This window comes from Cyanistes caeruleus, chromosome 5 (assembly GCF_971803275.1).
Source record: "Cyanistes caeruleus chromosome 5, bCyaCae1.hap1.1, whole genome shotgun sequence".
Taxonomy (NCBI): domain Eukaryota; kingdom Metazoa; phylum Chordata; class Aves; order Passeriformes; family Paridae; genus Cyanistes; species Cyanistes caeruleus.
This window is the reverse complement of record NC_141705.1, coordinates 58,602,834-58,621,018: the sequence shown is the minus strand read 5'-3', so window position 1 is coordinate 58,621,018 and position 18,185 is coordinate 58,602,834. Positions and strand designations below refer to the sequence as shown.

At 40.4% G+C, this 18,185-nt stretch overlaps 1 long non-coding RNA gene across 1 annotated transcript; it reads right to left on the bottom strand.

The window, feature by feature from the left end:
* Nucleotides 1-10,458: 10,458 nt before the first annotated feature.
* On the bottom strand, nt 10,459-17,970 carry LOC147653157 (uncharacterized). The gene is made up of 2 exons (XR_015287265.1): nt 17,885-17,970; nt 10,459-10,657 (listed from the first exon to the last, which is right to left on the bottom strand). It is a non-coding gene; the product is annotated as an uncharacterized LOC147653157 (long non-coding RNA).
* Nucleotides 17,971-18,185: the final 215 nt, after the last annotated feature.

Below are 18,185 nucleotides of genomic sequence, written 5' to 3'. Positions count from 1 at the left end.
TAAGGTAAAATCAGAAATATGAAACTTAAGTATCTGTTTTACTTGTCCTATATCAAGAGAAACCATTATGGCGTTGGTGATCAATAACAAAGAACAAGTAATGAATAATCAAAGCAACCCTATCATGACTAGCAAGTGGTCAGAGACCAAATAAAAAATTACAATTATCTGCAGAAAACAAAAATAGTTCTGATAACAATTTGCCAGCCAAAAAGGGACGCAAAATAGAAAGTTATGAAATGATAAATGAATACCTAGATGAGATCAAATGTAAAACTGCATACAGGAAAATGAAAGAATGGGAGAATAAGAGCTCCAGGTCCAGGCTTCCAGGATCATGTATGTACAACTGTGGTATATCTGCTGGATCTTAGAGGAGTTCAAATGATCTACACTGAGTTAACAATGTTCTAAACTGAGCACAAACATTAATTTGTTATCCAAATTATCTGAAAGAAAATATCTAACTTCCTAGACAGAAATATTACCACATTTTATAATTTATTCTGACAACAGAATTATAATGAATTCACAAAATGCATATTTAAAGGTGGTGAAATACACATATATAGATCTATAGATATATGAAAGGCACTCAAAAAAAAAAATTATTTATGGAGTACAACTAACCACTAGCAATAAAAGTCTCCCAGGAGGTGTCTGTAAATCTCCTCTTTACTGGAAGTGTAAAAGAAGAGGAAAGAGAGGAGGAGTGAATTACCTTTTCTTCACGCCCTTTCCCAGAACACCTGCCAGAGTCCACATGGACTCAGGGATGAGTGGGCCACAAGGTAAAACATCCACTCAAGGTTCAGCCTCAACTCTGAAAGGCTTCACATAGCACTGTGCAAAATACCTGCTCTGCATCTCAGCATGGCAAGGTTCTCAGCATCAAATGTCTTCAAGCTGTTTCTAGAGAAGTACCCAAAATCCTGTGGGGTTGATTTTTGAGTATGCAACTACACTATTGATCACATCTCTGAACTCACAATACAGCGTTGCTAACCTGCATGAGATCAACTGTGCTTTTTGGGAGCAGTTTATGCTGTGCAGCAAGCTGGTTTGTATTTAGAGGTGAAATTAGTGTTAGGAAAAACACATGTTTTCTTCCAGTTTCATTTCCCAGGACTGCACTGGTCCTCCAGGGAAGATGGTGAATAGAAGACAGACAGACTGATACCCAGGCAAACGAGTCCAGCAAGACAGTTGAAGACAGATTAAATAATAGAATTATATATATTTAAATCAGCCTCTCCCCACCAAATTAAACAAGATATGACCAAATTTGATTAAACCAAATTTGACAGGAAGAATGAATGTCACTCATGCACAAGAGATAATACCATGTATTACAGTACCCTCTAGTGACTCCTACCACAGCTGGGTTTCAGCTAGCATTCAGCACATCCCGGGATGGATCCCACCATGGCAAAAGTGCAAGCCCCGGGGTGCTCCAAGGTCACCCTTGAGTGTAGGGAAATCAGTCTCCAGCTTTCTTTCTTAGCAAGAGTATCACTCAGTGTTGAGTGTTCATTCATTTCTTGCTTGCCTCAGGGTTTGACTTTCTTAATTCCAAATACCCAGCTTTTAAAATCTACGTGAGCTAGCAGCTAGACACTCACTATTCTTTGATCTCACAGTATGAGCTTCCTACACAGCAGGAAGCCGATATTTTTTCATGTCAAAATCCAGTCATATCTCAGAAGGAAACAAAAATAAGCTTTTTCTTCTCTGCCCCAGTTTTCATCACAAAACCTTTGGCCCCTGTTGCTTTCATAAGATCTTTCCTCCCTGTCTGACACATGATCTGTGGGAAATCTTTCCCAAGTGCGTTTAAGCCCTTCCCATCAACCCATTCCAAAAGCTGCTTTGGATTCTGTGTCCCTCTATTCAAACACTCCCTTCCCCTCCCGTGGGCTTTAACTCAGGAGCTGACAAAAAATATTAATATCACCTGAATGGCCTGGCCTTGAAAGGTCATCTTCAAAGGTATTGTAACTCCCTTCTTGACTGGTGTTCTATACAGCAGACTGGAAAGAAAAGGAAACTTCAGCTTTGTGCCTGATTTCCTTACTTTTTAACCACATTTCTTTGTTATTCCAGTTTCTTGAAAATAGTCAAAGAAACTGTTTGACTTAGATCACAGGTAACACAAAGAGATTGGTATTAGCAAAGTGAAAGGGTCTAATATCTGTAGGGTTCCATGTGTGCTACATATTTTCAATAGTTGCAAACTCTACTTGTAATGAGATCTAACTGCTTTTGTCTTCAAAGTTACAGACCTCAGGCTTTGAAACAGTTGCCTTTTAGCTAATGGACCATAAAGCCAGTCACAGTTTAGGCAAGAATGTTTTGAGAGTGAAGAAGAGCTTTTGGGAGAGAGTTTAAGGCTTTCTTCAGAACTTTGCATCTCATGGCTGAACAGTTGCTCGTGCAGGCATAGCTGGAAAAATTTGCAGAGCAGGCTGTCGGAGAGGCATAAATGCTTCTTGAATGGATTTATGGCTGGATACCTGAGCAGTCAGCACTACATGATGTGGTATTGAGTTATTTTAATCCTTTAGTCTGTCCATTTATGCCTTTGGTCCCATTCCCAGAATGGCTGAGTCACCTTTATGAACTTATGGCAGAGAAAGGCAGTGGCTGGGAAGGGAGCAGGACGCCAGGGTTTGTACCCTTGAGCTCCGTCTGCCCATGTTACATCCTCAGAATTCCCAGAACTACCAGGGAAAACTGCCTGGTCTGTTTCATTCAACACAGGAAGCCAGTCCACAAATAACTCCACACACCATCGTCCAGGGCTTGGATTCAGCGCCTCCAAATTCTCCAAGTCCCCCAAGATATCAGCTGGGATATCAGAAACTTTTCTGATTTTGGTGTTGAGGACGAGCAGACAGCAACATGATAGGCAGCTCTCATAACTCAAGTTTGATTCTAGGCAAATTGAGTAGTCAAATAATTCACTGTAATTCACCCTAGCATTTCAAAATACCACACACTCCTGATTCCCTGGCAAGCTACATCATGTAGGATACGATATATTTTTTCAGCAGTTTCAAACTGCCAAAAATTTGGTATTATTTCTCAAACAGGAAATAAATTAATGAAGGATATGAGAGGTAAATGAAAACATGTCACAGAATGAAAACATAGTTCAAAAGCTCTTAATAAATTAAAAGTTACAAAAAGCAATTTACGGAGTGTTTTATGTATGTCACTACGATGAGGTTTTATTGGTGTGATATCATAATTTGGCTGTCTCTGATCCCTTTCTTGGCAGAAATAGCTCCAAAGACATTATGTGCTGATCATGCCAGCTCAGAAAGCTGAATGCCAGAGGTCTGCTTTATTTGGGCAGTAATCAAGAAGACTTGTAGGTTTACCTAAGAACTTCCTCATCAATTCTCATAGTACCAGATCTTGGAGACTTTCTTGTTTGACTTTAGCCATTGATTTTGTGCAGAGAAACTTAGTAAAGTTGTCAGGATTTGCTGCCTGAATTGCATGGTTTACTGTTGTTTTCCAAATTTCCCATGAAATTATCTGTGTTTACAAATATGTCCAGATTTTACTTTGAACATTCTCCACTCCTCCTGCCCCTAAAGATAAATGAATTCCCAAACATATTTGTACTTGCAAATTCATAGATTTATACACTTCATGCCACTTTAATCCCTATTAAACTAATTTGAAGTCATGTCAGGCCAGCTATCCACAGTAAAATGGATTAGATAAGCCAGTTGATCAGATAGAGAAAGGACTTTAGGCACTTTTTCTGCCTAGCCTCCATGAATTTAAAATACTAGTTTCATACAAATAATTTTGTTCTTTTTAATTCCTTTGTGATTAAGCTAATTCACAAATAACACTGGTTCTTAGAGAATCATTAGTGTAAAGCAGAGCAGACAAGGCTTTTAATTAGGGCTTTTCATACCTCCTCTATCCATTTGGTAATAAAATTACTTCTGCATTAATTGGTTAGTTATTTTAATTTACACAGCAATAAGTGCTGATATACACTGGCCATAAACATCTTTGCTAAATAATTTCTGAAGTACGACTGATATTCATTTCCTGGAGAAGTGGAAGATGTTTTGTTTAAAAGCTTTCTGAACGTCTGTACTGTAGTTCGACAGTCATTCTCACCGCAACAAAATAGACTTCCAAATGAATTTTAAGGAACCTAACACACATTTAAACTTTTTTTTTTTCATTTCTACTACAGATTTTCTTGTTTCTAAAGGAATACATGGGTTCTTTGGATGTCTTAAAGTCATGTAAAAGGCTGTAAGAAGAGTGTCTTCAATTGCAAAAGATAGGTTATCTACCAAAAACTAAATTCTGTATTCTCAATTTTATTTACAGTTCTGTTGGTTTTTGACACAAAAAAATAAATTAAAATACTTCATCTTACTAAAGTGACTAATCATTTTAAATGCTTGTTGGGAAATCAAGTTCTCATGCATTTTTAAAATATAACAAATCCACATTCATCAGGCTGTACTTTGGATCAAGAGGAGAAGAGCTCACTTAAAGTGAAAACAACAATGAAATATCCCAATACAAGTTCAGAGCAAAGTGCTTGATACTCAAAAAAGACCAATTTTGAGCTTAGGCTTGTAGTGCAAGTTAATAAAGTTTATCACATTTGATCATAGCTGTTAATATTAGCAGTCATTTCTGAATGCTTGTCCTGCAACAGGGAAGCACAAGTAACTAAGAAAATACAAGGATTAGTGAAATAATCTACAGTGGTATCTCCCATCCCACAGAAAAGCCACAGTGGTTGACATTTGGGGGAGAAGAATGGCAATTACTACTGAACAATTTTATTTTCTCTGCATCAATCATTTGGAAATATCCGAAGCCAGATATGCGTTTCCAGTTGAATTTACTTAGTTTATTTGTTGCTCAAAAAGAGGCCATAAAACAAAAAATGCATTTCTCCCCCCCACTTTCCCCAACTAAAAACAGCCTCATTGAGGCATTTATTTTTACAAGTTACAGCACTCTGACACAGAAAAATCATTAAGTGAATGTCACCCATTCTGCTCATTGAATGAGGCCAACATCCTCTGGGAAGAAAAAGCGAAAATAACATGCAATCATGTGGTCACAGGCTGCATATTTTGGGACATTTTGCAACTCTGGAATATTTGATTTTTTGAAGATTTATCCCTTAAGACCCAGCTTTGCATGCTGTGTTTGTAACTCTGCTTTGTCCACCCTTTCATTTTCCCCCACCTTTTGCCTGTCGTAGCTGCTGCTTTACGTTTGCCACGGGGCTGAAATCCTTCGGGGGAGGAAATATGTCTGTGGAAAAGTCTGGAAGACAACCAGCATTCAAACAGTATCCCAGCAGGTGAAACAAGGCCAGCCTAAGTCACCCTTTAAAGCCATAAATCAGCATTTTAACAGAGAGGAATCCATTGCATTTGGGAAGACTATGTTGGACATATACCAAGTATAGAATATGCCGGGAATCTGCTGCTGTCAAGGTGAGTTTTGCACTGAGCCTTCAGGAAAGTTTTAACCCAAACAATGATAATCAACAGAGATAGTGACAAATGGAGAGGAAGTGGGGAAGAATAGTGACATTTGGTGCTGAACCATATGTGCGTGGTTTGAAAGACATGACTGAATTGTTTTTGGTGCTCTATTATTCTGACATTTAGAATGAGGCAAGTTTCCATTTCCATTAATGTACTGCCAACTCAAAGGGGAACTGTCGCAAATTTGAGACTAAAGAAAGCTGTTCCTCAAACTTCTCTTGAGCATAATCAATGCCCTCACTAAGCAACAGAGTAGTGTCACAGTGTAGACTCCAAATAATTATTATGCTTTCTGCCTCTTTTGCACCTTGTGATTATATAGAATAAGCTGCCTTTGATAAAGGACCATGAATTTATACATAAATGGAGAACAACCAATGCAAAGGGAGGCAGTTGACCAAAATTTTCTGATTGTTAACCTGGCACTGAGAAAGTGATCCAGCCTTAGGTGGAGGATGTTCAGGCAAAAGAATCCAAAAAACCTAAAATCCTACAAGTACAATGATCATCAGTTTCCTTTGCAGCTTTTTAAAGTAGCTGCCTATCTTTACCAAAGAAATAAAAAATAAAGGGGGAGAGGGAGAAGAAAGAGAGAGGGCTCAATGTAAATCTAGGTGATCCAGGATATGGTGAGGAAGCTCTGGACTCATATATTTGTCCCTCTTTGAAACAGGTTCTGGAAGCAGCTGTTCAGCAGCTTTACAGATAACTTGAATTCAAAGGACTTTCCTGACCTTGTGTGATGACACATGAGCACAATGACAGTGACATCACTTAGAGATCTGAAAATCAGATCTTCAGAAAACTGAAGGGATGATTTTTCTCAAAATCATCCATGTACATTTTATTTCCTAATGAACATTTCTCTCTTGTGACTACTTAATCTCTGAAACTTTGGTGGTAGTGGCTCAATTTCATCCTCCCTAGGAGGCAGTGACTGTTCTTAAGTACAGGAAAAAATCAGACTGCCTGTCAGCTCATTGTCTTACTGATTGCATGTAAAATTATTATCATTATTTGTTTGACAGGGAGTTGGTTTTTGGGTTCGTTATTTTTTGTTTAATCTGGCAGGAGTTTGAGAAAGTGTCCAGGTAATGAGCTCTAGCGTTATGTATCAGACTTCAAGCTCAGAATTTGCCATTTCACCTAGGAATAACAGAAGAGCAAATGCACCAAGTTCTGTGTCCTGTTATCACCAATAAGGAGTACCAAATCACAACCTCGGGCTGATTCTGATCAGAGGATCTTTCCAGATCCTTTTGCCACTCATTCCTGAAACTCTCCCTCAAACCCTCAGAAATTAATTTCCTTCTTTACTTCACAAATTCACTTAGGATTATATGTGACTTTCATGCTCTCCTGTGTATTTTTCTTTTTAGTTTGCACCAAACTCCTCATTTTTTATCAACTCACATCTTTCAGTTCTTTTTGTGGCATTTCTCCCTTCTGCTGGGATAAAAGAAGATAAGGAAATACACAAGTGAACACACTATGCATATACCTTGATTTTATATAAATTATTTTATTGCCAGAAAAGGTGCAGGACTGGCATCTGAAATTCTTCATTCACCCACAGAACAAGTGATATAAAGATTAAATACCCTGTAATAATGAAGTGCAAAATCCCTCTAAACACCTCTCCATTTGGCCTCAATATTGGACCAAATGGAGGAAACAGATCATATCATGAATGAGAGCTAAGAATAACCAGTAGAAATGTCAAGAGGCACAGTCTGAGTATAAATCACATCATTTACCTTACAAGGAATCATAGAGCCATAGAATGGCTTGGGTTGGAAGAGACCTTAAAAATTATCTCATTCCATCCCCCCTGCCATGGACAGGAACAATTTTCACTAGACCAGGCTGCTCAAAGACCCATCCAGCCTGATCTTGAATACCTCCAGGGATGAGGGTATTTACAGCCCATCCCTGCCACTCATTCACAGCCTCCCTGAGCAAACTATTCCAATATCTCACCACCCTCACAGTAAAGAATTTCTTCATAATATCTGATCTAAACTTGTCGTCTTTCAGTGTGAAACCATTCCCCCTCTCCCTATCACTCCATACCCTTGTTAAAGGGCCCTGTCCAACTCTCTTGCAGCCCCCTTTAGGTGCTGGAAGGTCTTCTCAGGTCTCTCCAGACCCTTCTCTTCTCCAGTCTGAACAACCCCAACTTTCTCAGCCTGTTAGAAGAACATAAGTACAATTGCTAGAAGTGCTGAAAGTTTGTAAACTGAGCATCGAATTTAGGTACTGGATAACACACAAATTGGGACCAAAAAAACCTCATGTGAGATGAGGGATTTAACAAAAGCTGGAAAAAGAATTAACAGAGAAATGAACAAAGAAAAACAATCCCCCCTCATCCTGTCACTGTCTGCAACGACCACTGACAAAAATAATACCTCACATAGTGATGCCTTCTGTGGAAATAAGCTGCAACTTCTATGCCATTTGACATAAGAAGTCACAGAAAGCATCCTCTGGAGCAGTTTCCCATAGTTATCATTCTGCTCTGCATTTCACTTGCTGCCATTTGGTCCACAGAAACCACCCACTGAACATTTGCCTTTGAAGTGCACCACCTTCTCCTAAGTAGCATGAGTGACTTCTTGGGTCTCTCTCAATTTGCCGCAGACAGATTCTGAAATCTCTGAGTTGTGAATTACTTTTTTTTTTTTTTTTTTTTTTTTTTTTTTTTTTTTTTTTGTGGAATTGCCACAACATCTTAAGTTCAAACCAGCAGCCTTGGGGGGAAAGAACTGCTGGCTCGGGTTTGCCTGGCAAGACCAGAGCAAGAGTGAACATGAAGATCACAGCCAAGTGTTCAGAATATTGATAACCTCTATTCAATCCATTGCATGTCTGTAGACACTGACTACCCCAGATTTTCTTTAAAAGGGATGGGGTTTTTTCCTGTGTTTAATTCTTTATGTAAAAAACACTGGGAAATTACCAGGGTATACTACTTACTGCATCTCACAGTCCAATCTTTGAGTCTCTGGAAAGTTTTCTCAGTTCTCTAAGACCAGTCACTTCTTTGTATGAAGGTTACTGTACCTTATATTCAGTATTTTTACTAGCCTCCCAATCAAACAGTTTTCTTCCATCTGGCTGGCAGTTCTTATTGCATTATTTGATAAACTTCCCATAAATCCATTACATTTTGTTTATGCTCCCTTTCATGAAACAATTCCTGCATGAAAACATTTGTTGTTGAATTTAGAGCTATAAAGATCAGAAATTTCACATGAAAAAAATTACAGACATGTATTTCTGCCATTCTCAGGAACATAGTTTCTAAATATTTCTTGACTGGATTATGGTGGTAGCTGATTCTTGTTTATTCCAAGGAAAGCCCTTTCTTACTGTCTGGGTTATCATTTGAGAGAGACTTTGTGGACATACTAACTTCAATATAGTTTGGATGAATTCATGGCACTGAATATTCATACAGCGTATGATACAGACACTGAACCCAATTTAGTAAATGAATACTTGTAATTTCAGCAAAGCCCCTCTGAGAGATTATTATGCAGATTTATGAAGGAATATTGCTGAAGCAATTCTTGGCTGTGTTTTCAGTCACTGAGGACTTAAAGTATGTAAACCTAAAATAATTTCAGACTTATTTACTGTCATTGCTTTCATCTTCTGAACCCTTCTGACATTATTTCTCTCTCTGGTTTGTGTCCAGAATCCCCTCTGCCATCCTTGCCCTTGAGCAAAGAACCAGTGTCAGAACACCTATGAGCATTGCCAAGTTGCTCCTAACAATATCCCTGCTGCCATAATGCCAGCAATCTGCTCTAATCCTGCTGCTGCAAAATTTCATTGCAGGCAGAGGGATGTATGGACATGGTCATGTGGGCAGTGGCACCCACCTGGAAACACAGACACCAACACACAACCACACTGTGAACAGACTTTCACATCTCTTCTGTGGGATGAAGATTACCTCACTCTTTTGGGACCACTAGTCCCATAAAAGGAGGAATAATCAGGCTGAGGAATGATGGGGATATTTTACCAAACAGCATACTACAGTTCTTTAAAATTCAACAAGTGTACCATAGGTTGTTCCCTATGTTACTGATTCTATGGGCAGTAACTTTTATAGTGCCACAGACCCAGCCTTCCATACCTACCATAATAGCTTCAGCTCCATCCCTCTGTCTTGGAAAGAAAACTCATTGCCACTTGCTGCATGTCTCTTAAAAAATTTAGATCAGCGTCCCTCACTCTAGTCCATGCTACCTCTCCTGCCCCACTCACTGAGGGGATCAGTCACCGCTGGACTGATGGGCACGGAGCCAGGTCCAGAATCCTTATTCATATTGGTCATTTGTCCCTCATCAATTGAAGTCCTACCTCACACGAGATGAGGTCACACATGGGCAAAGCCTTTGGAATGTGGCCCACAGGCTTCAGAAGGCTACAGCAACAGTTAAATTTTAGCATACTGTAAATACCACAGCTCTTCTCTGTTACATTTCTTGGTATACAGTATAGTAACATATGCTACATGGAAGTGAATCGTAAAGGCCAACTTCTGCTCTTGGATTCAGATCTCCCTGACTTCAGTGAGACTGAAAAGCAAGGGAGCCTGGTGACACCTGCAAGCAGCAAGTAACCATGGCAAAATCTCCATGGGGGAGTGGAGGGAAAGATCAGCAGAGAATTCCTGAAGGGTTCTTGTGCTTCATAGGAATTGTCACCCTGCAGCTCATTTCAGCCACGTTTTGTGTAGTGAATGTGCACGTTGAACTCCTTCCACAAATTAATATGCATTGTGGTAAAGGCAAGTGAAGCCATCATGTTTTCGGCCTACGGGCCGAAACCCAGGAAAATCTGCATGTTAGAGAGGCAGCAATGAACAAAGAGAACTGGAGATAGACGATGATGGGAAAAACACCTGTATTTCTTATTTTTTTTTTAACAAAATGATGGTTTATGAATTTCTCTCAAAAAGTTTTCCTATTCCATCCTTCCAAACATTTTTCTTTGCATTTCTTTATTTTTTTCTTGGATTCTCTCTCTGTCTTCACATCTTCATTCCCTGATCCTCTTTTCCTCCTTGCTCTTCTGTGCTTGATTGACTGTCAAGATAGATATGGGAAGAAGGAACTATCTTTGAAAATGTCAAAGAATAGCTGCAAAAAGACACATATTTGCACACTTTACATGAAACATGTTCAACTCTACATGGATAGAACCCAAGACAGTGAGGTACAGAAAAGTAATTAAAGAGATCCTCCTCCTTTCTATTCTGCAGTCACTAAACTACCACTGGCACAAGTTAAACAAGAGATGACTGAAACTTAAGGATGGGTCCAACCACTCAGCACTGTGTGAGGGAAAGTAAACAAATTCAAGCAATTTTTAGAGAGTGAGTCATGGCTGTACTTGAGTCAATTACACCAATAAATTGCATGTGGCTTAAGGAAGATTTTCTCATTGTCAGAATATTCCCCTTCTTGCTGCACCCCCTCAACGTTCCCAATAAGCATCACAAGGGCTGGAAGGCATGAGAGGAGCTTTCCTTCATAGCCTTTTAAACAGAATCAGTCAAACTGTGAATGGCAAACAAGTGGTACACATTTAACAACTAAATGCCAGGAAGTGACCATGTTGTTCCACAAAACATCAACCCAACCTTCTCTTGGGAGATCTTTCCAACACACATCTCAGATAAAAACCCGTGGCTTGCGACATCTGAAGGCAGAACTGGCTGCGCCTGATTCACAATCGGCTTGAAAATTATTTTTTAAGGGTGTTAATAAGAAGTAGTTTTAGGTGGTTCTCTCAGATAGTCCAGACACCATTTCTCAGCATTTGGAAAACTGGACATGGTGGACAGAGCTTATTCAAAAACATTTGAAGTATTCCAGTAGAGTGTGAATGTATTTTATCTTATATTTCTCTTACCTTATATTTTATCTTCTATTTTATATGTAGTATATTTTAGCAGTGCAGTATTTTCACAAGGGGTTATGAAACTTTTGAAACATAGAAGTCCCAAGTAGTAATGGAAAGGTTGTATGTTATTCTTTTGTTTATAAAGGGGTTTATTTAGGGGTTCTAGTTTCCCAGTACAACCTGTTTTCCTGATGCTCTTCCAATGGACCATGGACATTTTTGAAAATTTCTTCAGCTCTTCTAGAAAATTTCATTTGATAAAGGTATTTCTGTAACAGACTCTGTTGAATGAAACACGGAAGTTTTGGGTCTAACAAGTAGTTCTTTAAAAAAAACCAATGATTCTTTGATATTTAAAACCCAAGTCTCCAAATCTGAGGCATCCTAAGCAAAATTTGTTGTTCTTGGCGGTGTTTGTAATATAAATGCAATTTTCCTTTTGTTCAAATGACCAAAAAATTGTGCGCAAGTACTGGACACAAAAGGTGTAGAGTCTTTTCTAGGTGGTTTAATAACCCCTGAGATCTGCTTTAACTTCTAGCTGAGGGTTTTGAAAACCTTTTCCTTCTGTTTATAAAAATTTTCTCGCCTAAATAGCATGCTTCTGAGTAGAAATGCACGAGGCTCTAGAACATGCAAGCCTGACGCTTGCGCCTCTTCATGAAAACTTCAGAGTGCAGAAAAACAAATCAGTTACGAAAGGATTTCTGAAAAGTGGAAAAAGTGATGTGAGTACAGCTGCAGGAAATTCATTTTATAATCTGAATAGCTACTTAAGAGTTTTTAATAATAACCACCTAGTTTTAATGGGGACATTTTCATATTGCTCATTCTGTATTCCTGAATACCCATCTGATACTTTGTTAGAAACACTTGCAGTATCATTTAGATGAAGCAGAACTATTCATTTTCCTTCTTTTTCACCTCAACAAGATTTGCCTTTTTTGACTCTGAAAAGCCCATCCCTTTCTGCTTGTAAGTGCTCTCAAAACACTGTGGGAAGATATTCAGTAAATCCCAAACACCTTACTGCCCTGCTAACGACATCCATCATCGTTCCCTCTCCAATATCAATCTTCCCCTGTCTCTGTTTGCACTTGGTACCAGAAGGAGCTTGGAGAAGGTGACCTGCATGACTCCTATCTTAAGTTATCTGCTGTGGTCTCCCAGAAGTGATTCATGATCATATCAAATCCATCTCCCCAGAGCTGTTTTGTCCTTAAGGCTTCGGCAATCGCAGAGACTGACTAGAGACTCCAATCAACCATCTGGTGTCTGCCAACTGGAGTGTCTAGTCAGGTTACACAGAATGCAGGGAGAAATGTGCTTTGTATCTGGATCCTTAATACACTCCTCTCTCCCCATGGGCCAAGCAGAATATTAAGCTGTTGGAACACTGAAAGGCTGAGATGGCAGCAGAGAAAAACCTTAGATTTAAGAAGGAAATTTAAAGTCAGCTTTAAACCCTGACTGCGTGGAAGCGCTTGTAGAATGCATGCACTAGCCCTGTAGCCCCTGGCAAATGATGGATTTATTAGGTGATGGGATGTTTTTCATCAGTTCCTTACACAATTCTGGTTTTTTAATTATAATTTTCCTATTTATAAGTGATTACAATGCTGTTAAGGGAGCTCATTTTTTACTTTAAACTCTGATTGTACTCTAAATAAAACATTTTAAAAAGGAAACATTAGAAATCTGAAAAACCCATTCTATGCTTTTCGCCAAATATTTTTCAGAATAGTCTGCCTCGATCTGCGCTTTTGCATAGACTGTTTCACTCTGTATATTTGGAAATGAGCCCTTCCCCTTAGATATCTCCCTTTCATTTCTCCCCTCCCAATGATACCACACAACTGGGAATACAAATGCTTTGGCCAGACCTGGTCTTACCACATTACTGAATCACGTGAAAAGTCTTCTTAGCTATAAGCCCTTAATAATAAGCTTCTTACTCAATTGATTTCCTTCTACCATGACAAGTTTTATCAGAGCCTTGCACAATCACAGCAGCCTAAAGTGGTCATTTGGGGAATTACTTTCCAAAGGTGGCAATACTGTGTGCCTTGGCACTATGTTCTTCTAGGCTGAGAGCACTGAGGGCATGGCCTCTGTAACACCTTGGTGCCTCAGTGTCACATCCTTGAGCACCAGAAGCAGTCATTGTGTCCTTGAAGAGCAATTTTCATAACACCACTCAGTCCTGAGTTATGTGCATCAGCTGTTCATGGCCTGATTTGACAGGTAATATCACCCCTGGTCTTGAAACTGGGCAGGATTTCCATAATTTTTGCTGATTTCAATAGGAACCATAAACTGGCATTAAATTCATTGTTTTGTTTCTACGAACTAAGAGAGCAGACACAGGGCAGTTCTGAAATTTTATCCAACACCTGACAACCCTTCCCAGTCAGAGAGGTGTTGAACGTGTGAGTGTGTGGCCTGAGGTTTGATCTAAAATTGTGCTTTCCCTCAGAAGCTGGATTTTTATACAATTACCTGACCAGTCTTATTCATGTTTAAGACCACAGATAAAGTGCAGGTTCCTTTTTATATCTGTTCTTCAACAAAGTTTTGCCCTTTGCATTCCTCAAATAAGGGATATCTCTGCCTGTCAAAGGAAATTAGTCCAGTGGAGGCACAAATGGAACAAGAATAAACAGTTTCTCTAAAAATATGAAGGGAAAACAGAACACTTTGCTGTTCCATGTGATTCCATATAAATTCTGCTTTAGGACATCCAGAGGCTTGAGTTTTGGATTGATCTTTATTTTGCTTTCTCATTTTGCCTGTTCCTTTTAAGGAAAAATGCCTGCAGTGAAGTCTAGCTAGGAAAAAAGAAATGAACTCTGAATTTTAGCCGAGCACAGAAAATCATAAGAAATCGAGTCTTTAACTTCTGGAAGCCAGCTCCTCTAAACCAGCATGTCGACATCAGTTGATCAGACCTCTGCATTTGCTCAGTTTTAGCCAGGGCTGCCCATGTGTTGCTACACACTTCCAGAGCACAGCTTTGTCTAAAAGCACAGCCCCAAAACAACTACAGTGGAACAATAATAAATCCTGGGGAGGCAGTTCAGACTATATTTACTATATACCATCTGCACCGAGCCCAGAGAGACATTATGTTCCACATTCCCTGTCTGTGCTACGGAGAGCTTTTCTGATGTGTAAACCATCATTTATCTTGTCTTTGATTCCCTTCATGTGACCTTTTTCAGAGCATGGCAGTATAACATCCTCGCTATGGCAGGCTCTGAGACCATTTGAGGACAGGCCTCATAAAGCCTGCCTTTAACATTAATCGATCACTTTATTATGGAAGTAAATCAAAGCAGTTAAACTCAGGTCTTCAGAGAGTTGAAGGTCAAACAGGGAAAAACAAACTTTATCCTGGGAAGAACACAGAAAAATGCTGTCAGCCCCATCCCTTTGTTCTTTGCCTTAGAGGCATGACAAAAGCACGTACTACACGCACCAGTTAGGCAAGAACGAAAGCAAATATATATTAATATACACAAAGTGTTTGACTTCTTCTCACTGCCTCTTCATCTCTTCATGCCAAGCAGTTTTGGAAAGCCCTTCTTTCATGTCCTGGAAAGCAGAGGCTGAAGAGAGGGGTGGTCAAGAGGTGAATACAGATGGGCTTGCCTTCCTGACAGCTCAGCTGGAGAGGGGGAGGAAAGGAGGAGAGAGGTAGTGCAGAGGAAGGCTCCAACAGATCTGGTCTTTATTCATCCAGATCTGGTCTTTATTCATCCTTGCCCCACGCTGCACCTTCACGGATACATTCTGAGAGGTGCAGAAGGACCTCCACACCTGTGAGCACAGGGGCTGCAGGAGCACAGGTACAGCTCTAGATAAGGATGAACACATCGATACTTCCAGGGAGAGAATTCAGACTGAAGAAGTTTTACTAATTGGAAAATCTGCAACTTCAGTCCTCCTTCACTCTGCAAAGCTGGATAAACTGAAACCCAACATCACTTCTTCCCAACTTCAGGCTAGCTTGGAGGGATCTCGCTCTCTGCCACAGACATGAGTGGCCACTCTGTGCCTTGGACTAAAATTGTAAAGCTGGAAAAAGCACCCCAAGACTGAGTGATAGAGCTGTGTGAGGAGGAGGAGGAGGAGAGGCAAGCAAGATTTGCTGCTTTGCTGCATGCCCAGCTCAGGGCAATGCTGATGCCCAGGACTTGCTCCTTACCCAGCAGCTGCAGCGCCTGAAGGGCTGCCCACATTCTCCAGCCCACAGGGAACAGCAGCTCTGCTTGGCAAGCACATCTGGAACTCTGGAGGGCTGTCCCTTCCCAGGCTGGCAGCGGGACAGGGGTGAAAGGGCAGCCTCAGAGGTTACGATTTCCCCTGAGCGTGACAGAGAGCTTCTGCCAGCCAAGGGCACATAAGCAGACCTCAACAGCACCTTGGACCTGCCTCTAATTTCTGTGCCTCAGTTTTCCCTCACTGAGACAAGACATATCAAATGTTATTTCTTTTTTTCCTGTTTAACCTGTTTCATTTCTGTTGTTTGTTTTAAAGAAAAGAGCCAGCACTTACTTTGCCTTTAGCCTTGCATTCTTCAAGCCCTGTGATCTGCTGTTGAAGTGTTCCCTTGATCTGTTTTGCTTTTTGAGTTACCTTGGATTTTTCAGGGCTTTACACACACATGGGCACACCCAAATGACACAGGAGGGTGTTGGTCAGTAATGAGTTTTCTAGTCAGGGGAACCTGCCAGTTGAATTTTTTTCTTTGTAAGACAGCCATTTTTTAAACACAGAAATTTGCTGACAGAGTCAGTAATTAAGGGTGCAAGCACTTACTCTTACTTGCTGTTTTTGTTCCAGTGAAAAGTGAGCTGATCATCTTAAAGAACACATGTGAAAACATTGTCACCGCGTCACAGTCGGGCAAAGCATCACTGGAAGAAGGCAGGGTTAGGAGAGGCAATGGTTACAAAAGACAGTGATGCCACTGATAAGCTATGGAATGCTCTTACATTGGCATCTCCATTAGAAACATAATAAATAAGCTTATTTAAATGAGATTAGGGCAGTGGTTGACTCACAGGCAAGGTAGCCACTCAAGAAAAATATGCATGTGAAGGAAATAATTCCCTGTCCCTGGAAGCAAGGCACAAGTGTTTATGGGTGAAGTGACAAATAGACCACTGTTAGCAAAGCTGTGAGTGGAGTAGGAACCATGGTTGAATTTATGATAGATCACAAACAGAAAAGCAGGCGAAGAAAAGTTCTACAGAATATATGTATCTATTGTATCTATTAATGGAAGGCTGAGGAAGGAAGAGCACTGTCAGTTTGAAATATAGTACTTTTCCAGGAGTTACGTTTTCCTATTTTTAAGTGATTTCATCTCTTTTATGCAGTGAATCATCTGAAACAAACAGGGAAAGCTGACTGCACTATTAATTAGAGGAAAATTGAAATGTAAAGTGCTATCAAGTACACAGCACTAAAAACCTAGAATAAGCATACATATTTCCACATTTCTGTCAATTACAGTAGTATTAAGAGTGCTACCACTGGAAAAGTGGAAATCACAAAAAATATGTTGCAGTATCACAGTGACCCTTTTAGGCCTGAAGTTCTGGGAAAAGAAGTTGACTCAAAGACAGCATAATGCTGCCAGTCAGTGAGAAAAGGCCTTTTTTCTGAAGAACTTTCTGAAATTTAGCCAGGTTGATTGAAGAGCACAGTGTGGGTCACCAGGTTCAAGAGAAAGACTACATGAGCAGTCCCAGAATGAGCAGCAGCTATTACTCTAACCACAGACAAAATGGAAAGCTGAGGCTGCCCTAGAAATTACCAACTCTTAGTTATGGTCATTTCTGATGGGAAACATCCACAGCATCAGAGATGGGACCCTATCCTAAAATGAGCATGGGAAATACAGTGTCCATTTAAAATAAATCAGGGGTTCAGCTCCAAATATTCCAGCTGATCCCTCTGTTGACACAAGCCCAACAGGACACTTGGCGTCCAAATCCTCCCTCACTTCTAGCAGGAACATCAATCTGAATTTGAATGCTATGGCTGGGGCCCATATCTATTGAAAGGTTTTCTGGTTTGGTTTGGACAAGTATCCAAATCTCAAATGATCTGAACTTCCAACTAAGTTAGAAATATTTATAGCAGGACTTCCTGAAAAATTCTGGTGCTTTCTGATTCTTAGTAGGTCAAGGAAATGGAGGCCTGAGTATTCTAATATTTCCATTCCACTGAAAACTGCAAATCCATGGGTCCAGGTGTCATGGAGTTACTTTACCTTTAAGGGAGTTGGAGTTGCTGGGAAGTGCTTGGAGTCTTTTCTCCTGACCAATTATAGGTCATTGCTGGGAATTGACAGCAGTTTAGGCCATTGAAAAGTGGGATCAACTTGTGAACCCTACCTTAAAGTGTAAAAGCAGAGCTCTCTGGGTTCTCTTTGTTTCCTGGCTGTGGAGGGTGGCAGAGCTCCAGGCCTCCCGTTCCCTGCCCAGGCCATGCGGCCGGGCGGGGATGGGGCCGGGCCTGCCCCGTCTCCCGGCCGGGAGATGGGGGGGCCTGGGGAAGGTTTTCCCCGGGCCAGGCCGAGCCGATCTCTGGCTCGGCTGCAGGTTTTGCTGTAACTAATTCACTAGAAACTGCCCAGTGAAGAAGGAGAGAGGCTCAGGACTTGCAGCAAGCAGAGACAGCCACACGCTCCAGAGC